The sequence below is a fragment of the Pyrus communis genome, chromosome 14, assembly GCF_963583255.1.
Source record: "Pyrus communis chromosome 14, drPyrComm1.1, whole genome shotgun sequence".
Taxonomy (NCBI): Eukaryota; Viridiplantae; Streptophyta; class Magnoliopsida; order Rosales; family Rosaceae; genus Pyrus; species Pyrus communis.
The window spans coordinates 21,367,263-21,379,650 of NC_084816.1; the positions used below are offsets into that span (position 1 = coordinate 21,367,263).

At 41.7% G+C, this 12,388-nt stretch overlaps 1 pseudogene; it reads right to left on the reverse strand.

Moving 5' to 3' along the window:
- Positions 1–2,755: 2,755 nt before the first annotated feature.
- On the reverse strand, positions 2,756–4,669 carry LOC137716099 (transcription factor TCP4-like; annotated as a pseudogene).
- Between the last annotated feature and the right edge of the window lie 7,719 nt (positions 4,670–12,388).

Genomic DNA, 12,388 nt, shown 5'->3' on the forward strand with positions numbered 1-12,388 from the left:
AAGTTCATTACTATCATAGCGTTCCGAGCCGCTAAAACAATGCGATATGAAGAGAGACATGATCTTGTATTAGTGGTCGAAAACGATAAGATACAGTAAATCCATTCCACCTATGTTTTTCTAAAAAAAGACTCTTAAGCCTTCACCCTTTTATCATTTGTTAAATCCTTCCGCAGAAATCATCCTTAAAACTTCATAAAAATAAAATAAAAATAAAAATTTATCCTTAAACCCCGACAATACATTCCTCGACTTAAATCCTTTTTAATCTTCTTCCGCCGGAGCTTAATTCGGAATGCTGAAGCTTCACTTCCGGGGTGGGAAAATTGGGATTTAAACAATATTTGCCCCAACGGGGAAGCTACATAGGGCTCCCCCTCCCCCTCTTTTAAGAAGTGAAAAAAATGTGTAAATCTACATTATATTTAGTCACTCCCTTGTTGAACACGAATATTGACAAAGTGCTAAAAGTGATGGTAACTCGAGAGGAATTCTTTTTGAATATTTAGTGGGATTCCTTGTGAGTACATACCGTTCTATGAATAGGAACAAAAAGCGCTAAAAGCGATAGTAACATGAGGAATTCCCTTCGAGAATCGAAGTGGGATTGCATGTGAGCACAATTCCAATGCGACTCAGATCTCAACCGTCCTACGAATAGCAACAAAGAGCGCTAAAAGAGATAGTAACTCAAGAGGAATCCCTCCTGTGAATTGAAGTGAGATTGCAAGTGAGCACAATTCCAATGCAACTCAAACTCCAACCATCCTATGAATAGTAACAAAGAGAGCTAAAAACGATAGTAACTTGGGAGGAATTCTTTTAAAAAATCAAAGTGGGATTGCATGCGATCACAACTCCAATGCAACTCAGATTCTAACCATCCATTTTTTAGGTTTCTTTTCAAATATTATCCTGCGAAAAAATAATCGAAAACTATTGATTCTTATATGTGATCAAAAAACAATAAGGGGGGCTCTCCATACTTGCATTCACTTTCTATTGCAGTGTCACCATCTCAATAGAAGCTAGCTAGTAGGTGTTTTATCTTGAAGGGAAAAAAAAATAAAAAATAAAAATAAAAAAGGGAAATTTCCAGCTAGGGGGTCTTAAAAGGTTTTTGTTAGGCACTGAGATTTACAGTGGGTAGAGAGGAAAGGGGACCATTATAGACAGATGGGCAAGTACTAGAATTTTGGTGGTATCCATCTGTGTACTCTCTTTTCATAATTGAGAATTTTTGTGATCATCCCAATACCCTCCCTTTCATGGCTCCCTCCTGCAGATGTACTCCACTTAACCCACTTGGTCTTTACCCTGCTCATTCTATATCACATGGACCATGACCCTTAGATTCCTTCAAAGCATGGACACACCCTTGTGTCAAAACTCAAATGTAATTTTGAAGGGAGACTTACCTACACCGGTTAAGCCTCCAGGGGCGTACGGCTTTGACAGTGTCTCAAACTAATGATGCAGTGTTATGTAAGAAAGTTGAAATGCATAACTTTGTGTTACTGGTTCGGGATACTAACATAGGTTGTGCGCAGTGTAGGTAAGCCGTTCCAGTGATTTTAAAGGAACAACCTTTACTAAGGTGACTATCACATCGGATGTGTCCAGTGTGAAATCCAGTGATATCAGAATACAAGGGGTCACCTGTTTTTATGAATGGTGCCCCTACAGATGATGCAGTCAGACACCCTACCCAAGTCAGTTGAACCAAACTAAGCTAGTTGAACTAAAATTCTACCAGTTAAGGTAAATTAAAAAAAAAGGGATTCAATGTAGGTAAAAAGGTTGACAGTTATTCTTGTTGGAGTCAAAGTGCAGACAGGACCATGTTCAGCTCACACTCAATTGGGTAAATGTGGTTTCAAGATTCATCAAATTATGCTATCACTTTTACACAAAGAAGAGTTGTTTTAGCCATTTCAAAATCCTAGCCTCCACATTCAAATTGTACTCCTTATATGCTGCAATGCCAAAGGAGAGCAATATGGAGCTAGAAGGGAAAACCCTGCTTAAGTTGGGAATTTACCAAATATTGCATATTTGGGAAGAAAATGGACTTAAACAACAAGCTATTAGTCTACTCCATCCCCAACAATTTCTACTGTTTATGGAAAATGACTTCTGTTCCGTCTTCGGAAACCAGGACAGAGACTTGCATGAAGCGAAAGGAAGGGAAAGGAAAGGATAGAGATGGAAAAGCCAATACTTTCTGCTTCAATTTGTTTTTGAAGGTTTGAGGCAAGCTGCTGAGGACTATGTACCCCTTCACTCAAAAGTAGTAAAGAGTAAAAGAATGACAAAGGGAACTACAGACTCTTTCTCCCAGTGAAGTTTACTATTTCCAAATGAGATGAAGAAAAAAGGCCCCAATTCCCTCTTCTGTGCTTCTCTTTCATTTCTGGAATAAAAGAGGGCTAAAATCTGCCAACTTCCTATATTGGGTGATCTGGGGTTCTCTCAAACTTTCGGAAGAATTCAGAATTTGGGGGCTCGGGTTTGTGCTAATGTATCAAAACACAGAACTTCCATTTAACTCTAGGAATGAAACAAGTCAAATTTAGCAACATACTGCTAGTCTAGCAACAGAAACACAAATCCAACATAGAGCAAGCAAAAAGTTTGAGCTTTGAGAGCTCATCTCAAACATGAAAACAGAGCTTTTAAAACAAGAAGCAACAAACTGATGAAATAAAAGCTAAAACGAACCGAGGGATCAATAAAAACCCGAAAATGCACTCAGATTTCTTCATCCCAAGGCGCACGCCATTGAACAAAGCGACCGAAAAATCGTCTCCTGGCCATATATGAATTGGGAACCAACAGGTAGCTCTTGTAATATCTCTGTGGAAGGCAGAGATGAGATGAGAGCTTGAGCCCTGCAATAACACAAACCAACACAACAAGCTAACAATGTGAAAATTCATCCAAAACAAGCAAAACGGGCTAGAAAAACAAAACCAAAATTTGCAAAGGTAGCACCTTTTGAAGAGAAGCTCAGTCTATTTCTTTTGGTTCAATGGCGAGAATTGGAGGAAGCAGAGGACGGCTTGTCGGAAGTACCGTCGTGCTCCTCCTCGCCGTGAATTCGTGCCGGGATGTGGAACCCGGAGAATCCGCCTCCGGAGGCGAATCCCATGCCGGAAATGGACTGTTGATGATGAATGGATTGCGAGATTTGATGATGATGGTCGTGAGAAATGGATTGTTGGTTTTGCTGGTCCATCATCCAAGCACGAACTGACGGCGAGTTACTGGACTGAAGGGGTCCCCTCTGAGAAAAGAACTGACTTTGGCCGAACAACGACTGCTGCTGCTGTTGCAAAGGACTAGTACTACCCTGCTGTGTTGGCAGCAGCGAATTGAATATAAACCCGCCTGCCGACGATGGTCCGCCGTTACCACCGCTATCTCCGCCACCGCTGTTCCAAGCCACCATTCTCTGGAATCTGTTCATCTCTTGCTGCTGCTGGTTGTGGTGATGCTCTGCCCACGAGCCGGAGGTCCCATCAAACCCGAGCTGGTTTTGGGATCCGGAGAAAAGGGTTTGCTCGTTTTGGTGGGTCTGAGCGTGGTGGTGCTGATTTTGGGAGTCGTGGTGGTGGAGGAGAATTGGGTCTTGGAAGGACTGCAGGGAGAGGCGCAGATCTTGGCTTTGGCTGCTGGCTTTAGAGAGCAAATCAGGTGGGTAGTTCTGATGGAACTGTATCGTCGACGATGGAGCCTCGGCGGCAGCTGTGGCCGCGGAAGCACCCATTGGGAAAAAGGACTTGATGGTGTCTGCAATGGCGTCCGAGTCGAGCGACGGTGGGAGGAAAGTCGAGTTGCTATTTGGGTTCTGAGCAAATTGCTGCTCCGAAACTCCACTCCCCACCATTGTTCTTCGATTAGCAGACCCAATTGCGTCCACTGCCGCGAAGCAGTGGATGCCGGTGGCGGACGGGTTCTGGGTCTCCATGGCTGGAACCGCCGCGGTGGTCGAAATCGAATGTGGGTTCCATGAGGGAAGCTCCTCGAGCTCGTCTATGGCGGCCTTGGCCTTCTTGATTAGCCAATCGACGGCCTTGCTGGGTCGGTCGTAGCCGAGCCGGTCCTGGACGTCGTAGAATTGAATGGCGGTGTGAGCGGCGAGCCGGACGCGGCGGTCCCTCGGGCCTTTTGCCGTGCAAACCTTGCTGTGCCTGTCTTTCCGGCCCGTCGCCCGGACAATGTGGCTGCCTCGTACCACCTCCACGATGTCGGTGCCGACTCCTCCGCCGGATGACGGCGGCCTTATCCCCAGGCGAGACGACGTGGTTGCTTGGTGGTTGTTGAGGTGGTGGTGGTGGGAATCTTCCATTTTTGATCTTGCATATTCGATGCTCTGTTCCACCAAAGTTGAAGAAGAAGAAGAAGTACAGCTGCGTTTCTTTGGAGCTCTCTGCTGGGTTTGCTGCTGGGTTTCTCCAAAGAAATGCTGGTGCTCCTGCTGGGTATGTGGGTCTTGGTGGAGATACGGAAAGTTGAAAGCTTGGTGGTGATTCTGCTGGGTTTGTTGCTGGGTTTCTTCTTCTTCTTCTTCTTGGACAAGATGGGTAAAATTGAGAATTGGGTTTTGGTGGAGATAATGGTGGTGGTGATTCCTTTGAGGATCCAGAGTCAGACCCTTGTGATTTTCCTCTTCCAGTTTTTAATGGAACAGTACAACTGCTTCTGCTTCTGCTTCTACAAACAAGTACTTTTGCTAATAGACTTTTTTTTTTGCTAGTGGTCTTTCTTTGCTGGTGTGATCTCCTGATGCTTGTGCTGCCACCTCCCCTCTGAGCCCTGAAACTGCTTCTGCTTTTCCTGGTTCGGCTTCTTCTGCTTCTGGCTCTTCGGAAAGGCTCTGCCATTCAATGTTTTCAGTTCCATATCACAAACTACCCCACCACCACCACCAATTTTTTCCAAAAGGGTCCTCCCGTAATTAAAACCCAAACCAGACTAAAAGAGAGAGGCTAAACCGGCTACCTTGCCAGCCTAACCCATCTCTCTCTCTCTCTCTCTCTCTCTCTCTCTCTCTCTCTCTCTCTCTCTCTCTCTCTCTCTCTCTACTTTTGGTATTTGTGCCTCTTAATTGTGCACTTGCTTCTTCAGCTCTATGATGTGGACTGACTGACTTGACCTAATTACCAAAACTGGTTATGGGGGTTAATAATACCCAGCAGAGCAGGCAAACCCAACAACAAGAAGACCAAATCCCAAATTCTAGAGAGAGAAAGTGGAAAATTGGGGGGAATTAAAGGGGGAAGAGGAGTGAAATATACAGTTTAATTGGTATCCTCCTACAGGTATAGGGGGAGTTTATGATGGCAGTTAAGGGTGGCAGTGTTGGTCAGAAAGAGGATTAAAGATCTATGTGAACCCATCATTGCGTCTTCTCTCTCTACTGTAGATCTACACCTCCTCCACCACACTACTACTAGTTCCACTCTCTACATACAACTACACAAAATACAGGAAAGAAAAAGACCAAACTTTATTGTTTTGGGTTTTCTCCATTTATTTCAATCAGTCAGCTCCAAAATTTAACTCCTTCCCTTATTTACCCTTTTCTTTAACTCTCCCATGGTATATTAATATTTTTCATTCATGTGGAAGTACAATTGTCCAAATTTGACTCACATAAATAGTGTATTCGAAACCTAAGCGTTATGGTTGACGTATTATGTAGGTTAGGCAAATACCCCCATTTAGAATAGAATGTCATTGTATAAACAAAAAACACTTCTCTACGAAGAAAAACACTTCAGTTGGGGCGAATAACATAGTTTTTACAGTAATTAATTGGAATTCAGTTTTTAAGAGTTGGTTGAAACAATGATCAGTTTTTACATATTGTCATTATGTCATCGTTGTGTGATTGTTATGTCGTCGATATGTAGGCATAACTAAAAAATGATCATTTCTGCAACCAAACATCAAAAATTGATCATGCCAGCTAATTACCCTAATTTTTAAGACACTTCTCACAAAGATATGAGCCTTACTATGTTTTGCTTTTCATCTTGATCGATAGACTTACATGCACCCTGTAACACCAATAGTATAATCATGTGAGAAAATTAAAATATATAGCATTGCGTCGTGTAAGTACTTAATACACATGTCTAGTTCAAGAATTGACCTGATCAGACAAACATATCGAAGTTTCTATCCCATAACCTCTCTAGCGGTTGTTTTAATTTTCAGGTTTTACTTGGTGGACACAAGTTTTTTTTTTTTTTTTTAATTTTTTTTGAACAAATGATATTATCTACATTAAGGGAGAGAGGGTGAGCTTAGCCTTATAATGAGTTAGTAATAATGTGGCTCAAACTCGTCTTTAGTGAGTATCGAACCTAAGATCTCACACTTACAAATAAAGAAAAATATTATTAGACCGTAATACTAAATGGCTTAGTGGACAAGTTAGAACCGTTGGTTTGAGGTCGAGGGCACTCAGTGTCTGCACGATGCTTTGGTAGATTAGATCCTTTACATGCCACCATCCACGCCTTCTGAAAGTGACCCCCTTTCCACCTTTTTATGTTCTCTCTCTCTCTTCTTTTGAAAGAAGGTTAAGCAAAAGCAACAACGTCATATTTTTCTGTTTTTTCTTTCGTTTGCTAAGCTTCCATGTCCTTTACTGATTACTTTACAATTTACGTGGTGTTTTTGGAAACTGTCTTTTCTTTTTTCTCATAGTACTCTTTTGACAATTTAATGTAATCTTGTATGGATCAAAAGATTTTAGTTTATAAAAATAGCATCTTTAGTGAAAAATAAAGATAGTATAAAAGTAACATAAGCAAAAAATCATGTTTATATTTCTTTCAACCTTGCAATGCTAGCAAAAATTGGATGGAGGCTTATACTTGATCCGGAGTCACTCCTTGCCCAAATCTTAAAATCAAAATCTTTCCAAATTCATCTCTCTTAGAGGTTTCTCGCGGGTGATATACGTCGTGGGGTGGAAAGAGATATAGCAAGGACGGAAAATTATAACTGCTGGAGTTAGATGGAGAGTGGGTGATGAAAGACACATCAGGGTAAAACATGACCCATATGACTGCCTATGCCCCGAACTGTTAAGCCTATTTCGCGTTATGATGAGATGCCAGAAAGAGTGGTGGAGTTACTTGATAGAAGAATCGGGGGATGGAGAACAAATGTTGTTGATAGATGCTTTGAAGTGGATGAACACGCATAATCTTGAGCATGCCACTAATTAAGTTTGGTGTGTAGGTAAATTAATTTGGCACTATACGAACAATGAAACTTACTCCATCAGGTCTGGCTATAAAGTAGCACATGAACTAAGTTGCAATGGGAAATTAGGGAGGAAAGGTAGGGCGAATCGAGTGCGGGGCAGGCAGGACATAAGGTGTGGCCAGCTATGTGGCTATGTGGAAGTTTGATGTTCCCCAGAAGTTGCGCCATTTTGTTTGGCAAAGTTGCATGAATGTATAGGCAGTTAGGGTCAACCTTCGGAATTCGACTTGAGACATCTTGTCCCAACTGTGGTGTGGAGGAGGAGTCGCAGTGTCATTTGTTTTTTCAGTGCCCATATGCGAAGGTATTTTGGTTTGGGAGTCAAATTCAGCTTGATTCTAATATGGTGCAGGGAGTGGATTTTCGTGAGTGTTGAAAATGGCTCCTTAAACGCTATGAGCGGGAGAGGGAACCCGGTGAGTTTTATTGAGAAGAAAAGTGTCGAACTCATGGTTGCAGTGATGACGTTGCAACAGCAATGGGGAGAGTAGGAAGATATGAAACAAAGGCAAGAGGTGCGGGTGGATGAAGTGAGGCTTCCAGTTCGGTAGCAGCCTCTATTCTCACCTGCTGGGAGCGACCGCCTTTTCGTGTTATTAAGGTGAACTGTGAGGAGCGTGGCGTAAGAGGAGAAGTGGTTTTGGATGGGTGGCAAGGGATTTTATAGATGAGACCGTTTTGAGTCGGAGTAGTTTTATACTTTGACCTCTAATGTAAACATTTATATTTGAATTCAATTAAATTTTCTATCCTTCGAATTTTTTTATTTTTTATATTATGCTATTGAACCCTGCAATGATTGCCATTGTAAGAAAAAGTTGAACGTGACAAGAGATTTTAGACTAAATTTTTTATAAATGATAATTTTGATGGACTGAAAAATATGGATATCTCAAAAATTTACATTGTTTCTCTCAAAAAAAAAAAAAAAAGTGTAGTCCTAAGTTATAAAAGACTTGCGCATACTTATTGCATTGTTACGTGCATACGAGTGTATAAATAAGCTCGATGAGGGTTTTCTTCTAAATTTTTTGGATGTCCACAAATAATTCATGCTTTCGTAAGGATTATTATTAATATTTTGCTTCTGTTTTCTTTTTTCACAAGAACAATATGATATAAAATAAATGATATATATGTTTAATTTCTAGAAAGAAAATTGTTCTCTTTAAGAGAATGGTTTTCTTACTTTTTTTCTTAATTTTAACACACAATTTTCCTTTTGTTATGTGAGAGGATGATATAGACAATTAGACATCAACATTTTTCTGTTTACCATTTTACCAGCAGTAGGAAACCTAATCAAGAAGTGGTGCTGAGTAGGGACATAACATCATGCTAGTTCGACCACTGATCACCAACCCTAATCAAGGTTGTTACTTAGGGTACATTAAATTTATTTATTTCTGAGTCCTCATCATGCTCCATTCTTCAAACTTGTCTTAAAACTGGCTTTTCCAAGTTTGATTGGCTGCAACAATTCAAGGCAAAATGATCATGACATTTCTTTACTAAAAGTGGTTAGATTGAACCATAACATGGAGTGACCTCAGTAAATTTTTACAATGTTTTTTAATGCTATGTCAACACGATAGAAAACGATAGTTTTGCTCGTGAGGATCAATTTTAAATGTCCAATTGATTTATTTTGTTTGGAATCTTGGCCCGCTTTCAATAAAAAATAAATTTTTGTGTTTCGAATCTTTTTCTTCATGTCCTTTAATAATTGTACTACTCTGTCCCAATCATCTAAACTATCTATATTAACAAAATCATCTCTGTCAACTAAAAGAGGGTGAAAATATCAAAGTAACCCTATAAACAAATAAAGAGAAATAACAAAAATAAAAGTTATGGGCAATATAGTGAACTAAACACAAAATAATTTTACTTTTTTTTTCAAAGCATCAAAGCCAATTGCCCCCATTTTCTCTTTCATGGTTTTCTGTCAATTTAAAATAAACTTTTAGTGACAAAATAGTTATTTAAAAATAATCTCTAAAGACATAAATAGCCTGTTCACGACAAAAAACCGTTCGAAGATTGTTACCAAAAAAAACTTTACCAATTATTTTATATTTTCTCTCTGTTTTTTCTTTTTCAAAATTTTAATAAACACAAGCGTGTACAATCGCTAGTAAAAGATAATTACAACACTAGTAGGCAAAAAAGACTCACTCTCAACTCAAAGCATGTTGGTCAATTCCAAATTTGGCACTATACGAACAATGGAACTTACTGTCTGGCTATAAAGTAGCACATGAACTAAGTTGCAATGGGAAACTAGCGAGCAAAGGTAGGGCGAATCGAGTGCGGGGCAGGCAGGACATAAGGTGTGGTCAGCTATGTGGAAGTTTGATGTTCCCCAGAAGTTGCGCCATTTTGTTTGGCAAAGTTGCATGAATGTGTAGGCAGTTAGGGTCAACCTTTGGAATTCGACTTGAGACATCTTGTCCCAACTATGGTGTGGAGGAGGAGTCTGTTGAAAGATAACTCGGCTAGGGTTTAGAAATATGAAGTCTGGGAATTAACTTTGAATACTTTCTTATTAATTCACAGTTGAATACAAGACTTATATAATACAAGACTTATATAATACAAAGAAGTCTATTCTAGGAAGGAAACAAAGATGATTTACATTGATTCATACGGATCAATTCTACTCCTAATATCAAGGGGACGATATTGTCGTCCAATACTCCCCCTCAAGGTGGAGTGTGAATGTCAAGAACACCCATCTTGCCAAGTAGAGAACGGAATGCTGACTGTCCAAGTGGCTTGGTGAATATGTCGGCAAGTTGCTGTCCAGTAGGTACATAGGCTGTCGAAATAATCCCAGAACGCAGTCGTTCTCGAACAACATGGCAGTCGATCTCTATGTGTTTGGTGCGTTCGTGAAAAACGGGATTGGCAGCTATGTGTAGTGCAGCTTGGTTGTCACAGTGTAACCTTGCCGGACCCTTGTGATCAATTTGCAGATCAGCCAATAGGTACTTCATCCACGTAAGCTCACATGTAGCTGAAGCCATGGCACGATACTCCGCTTCAGCTGAGGATCTCGAAACGGTAGATTGTTTCTTGGTTTTCCAAGAAACTAGTGCACCTCCAAGAAATATACAATAGCCTGTGACAGATCTTCTTGTAAGTGGACAGCGAGCCCAATCGGCGTCGCAATATCCTTTCAATGTCAAACTCCCATTTGAAGGAAAAAGAAGCCCTTGTCCAGGTGATCCCTTTAAGTATCGTAGAAGACGATGCACTGCGTCTAGATGAGGCTTTCTTGGTTGTTGCATAAATTGGCTGAGTATATGGACCGAGTATGAAATCTCCGGCCTCGTGATTGTGAGATAAATAAGTTTCCCAACAAGCCTCCTGTATTGCGAGGCATTATGGAGAAGTTGCCCTTCCGTTGGAGATAATCTCAAGTTTTCTTCCATTGGGAACTTTGCAGGCTTTGCACCAAGTAAGCCGGCCTCATCAATAATGTCAAGTGTATATTTACGTTGTGAGATGGCGATTCCTTGAGAAGACCGAGCCACCTCCACGCCGAGGAAATACTTTAAGTGTCCAAGGTCCTTAATGCGAAAATGGGATTGAAGAAATTGCTTGAGGTCACGGATGGCAGCCTCATCGTTGCCTGTGATAATCATGTCGTCAACATAAAGCAAGACGGCTGTAAACGAATCTCCACGCACCTTAGTGAATAGGGAGTAGTCAGCCATTGACTGCTGGTAGCCGGCTTGACTTATGGCAGTGGAAAATTTATGGAACCAGCTGCGAGAGGCTTGCTTAAGGCCATAAAGGGACTTGTTGAGTCGGCATACATTATTCTCCCCCTGCCGATGAAGTCCAGGAGGCAGCTGCATATAAACTTCCTCACAAAGGTCACCATGAAGGAAGGCATTATGGACATCCATTTGATGTAAGGACCAATGACGAACCGAAGCAACGGCTAATAAACAACGGACGATGATGAGTTTGGCAACAGGAGCAAAAGTTTCCTTGTAATCGATACCTTCGCGTTGAGTAAAACCTTTGGCCACAAGACGAGCTTTATAACGCTCGACGGTACCATCGGAATGGTACTTGATTTTGTATACCCATTTGCAACCGATGGCGCGATGACCAGGAGGTAAGGTAGTGAGAGTCCATGTGTTGTTTTGTTCAAGGGCCAGAAACTCAGAGTCCATGGCAGCACGCCATTGAGGATCACCGTTAGCCTGTGCAAATGTAGTTGGTTCGACAAGAGTCGAAATAGCACAAGCAAAAGAGCGATGCGATGGTGAAAGATGAGCATAAGATACATAGTGAGATAAAGGATAGCGAGTACCTGACATGGAGGAGGACGTGGCGCTTGGAGCAAGAGATTGCACATGATATAAATGGTATCCCTGAAGCCTGACGGAGGGCTTGAGGGCACGGCCAGATTGGCGAGGGGCAGGTGGGGCAGGGGGGGCAGGTGGGGTAGGAAGTGGTGGAGAGACTAAGTGAGGGTCGGTTGGTGTGGGAAGAAAGGGTGCTATGGGAGTGAGAGGAGCAGTTTCTGTCGGTGTGGGTAAAAGGATGTCGGTCGGTGTGGGTACAGGAGGTGCAGTCGGTGGCGGTGTGGGATTAGGATGAGATGGAGAGTCGGTGGGGATAGGTAGGATAGGTGTAGCAGGGTGATGGTCAAGTGGTTGAGAGGAAAAAGGGAACGTGGCTTCATGGAAGATCACGTCACGAGTGGAAAAAATTTTGTGTGTGGTAAGGTCATAAACACGATAGCCCTTCTGACCTAATGGATACCCAACAAAAATACATCTTTGAGCACATTGGTCAAACTTATGGTGAGGATGGAGGTTGGTAGCATAACACAAACAACCGAAAACCCGAAGATGCGAAAAATCGGGAGTGTGACGATGCAAAAGCTCATAAGGAGTTTTATGACCAAGAAGAGGTGTAGGTAAACGATTAATTAAATAACATGCTGTTTGTATGCTTTCCCCCCAAAAATGTTGTGGTAAATTGGCTTGAAATCGTAGAGCTCGACCAACATTGAGGAGATGACGGTGTTTCCGTTCAACAACCCCATTTTGTTGGGGCGTGGACGGACAAGAAGTTT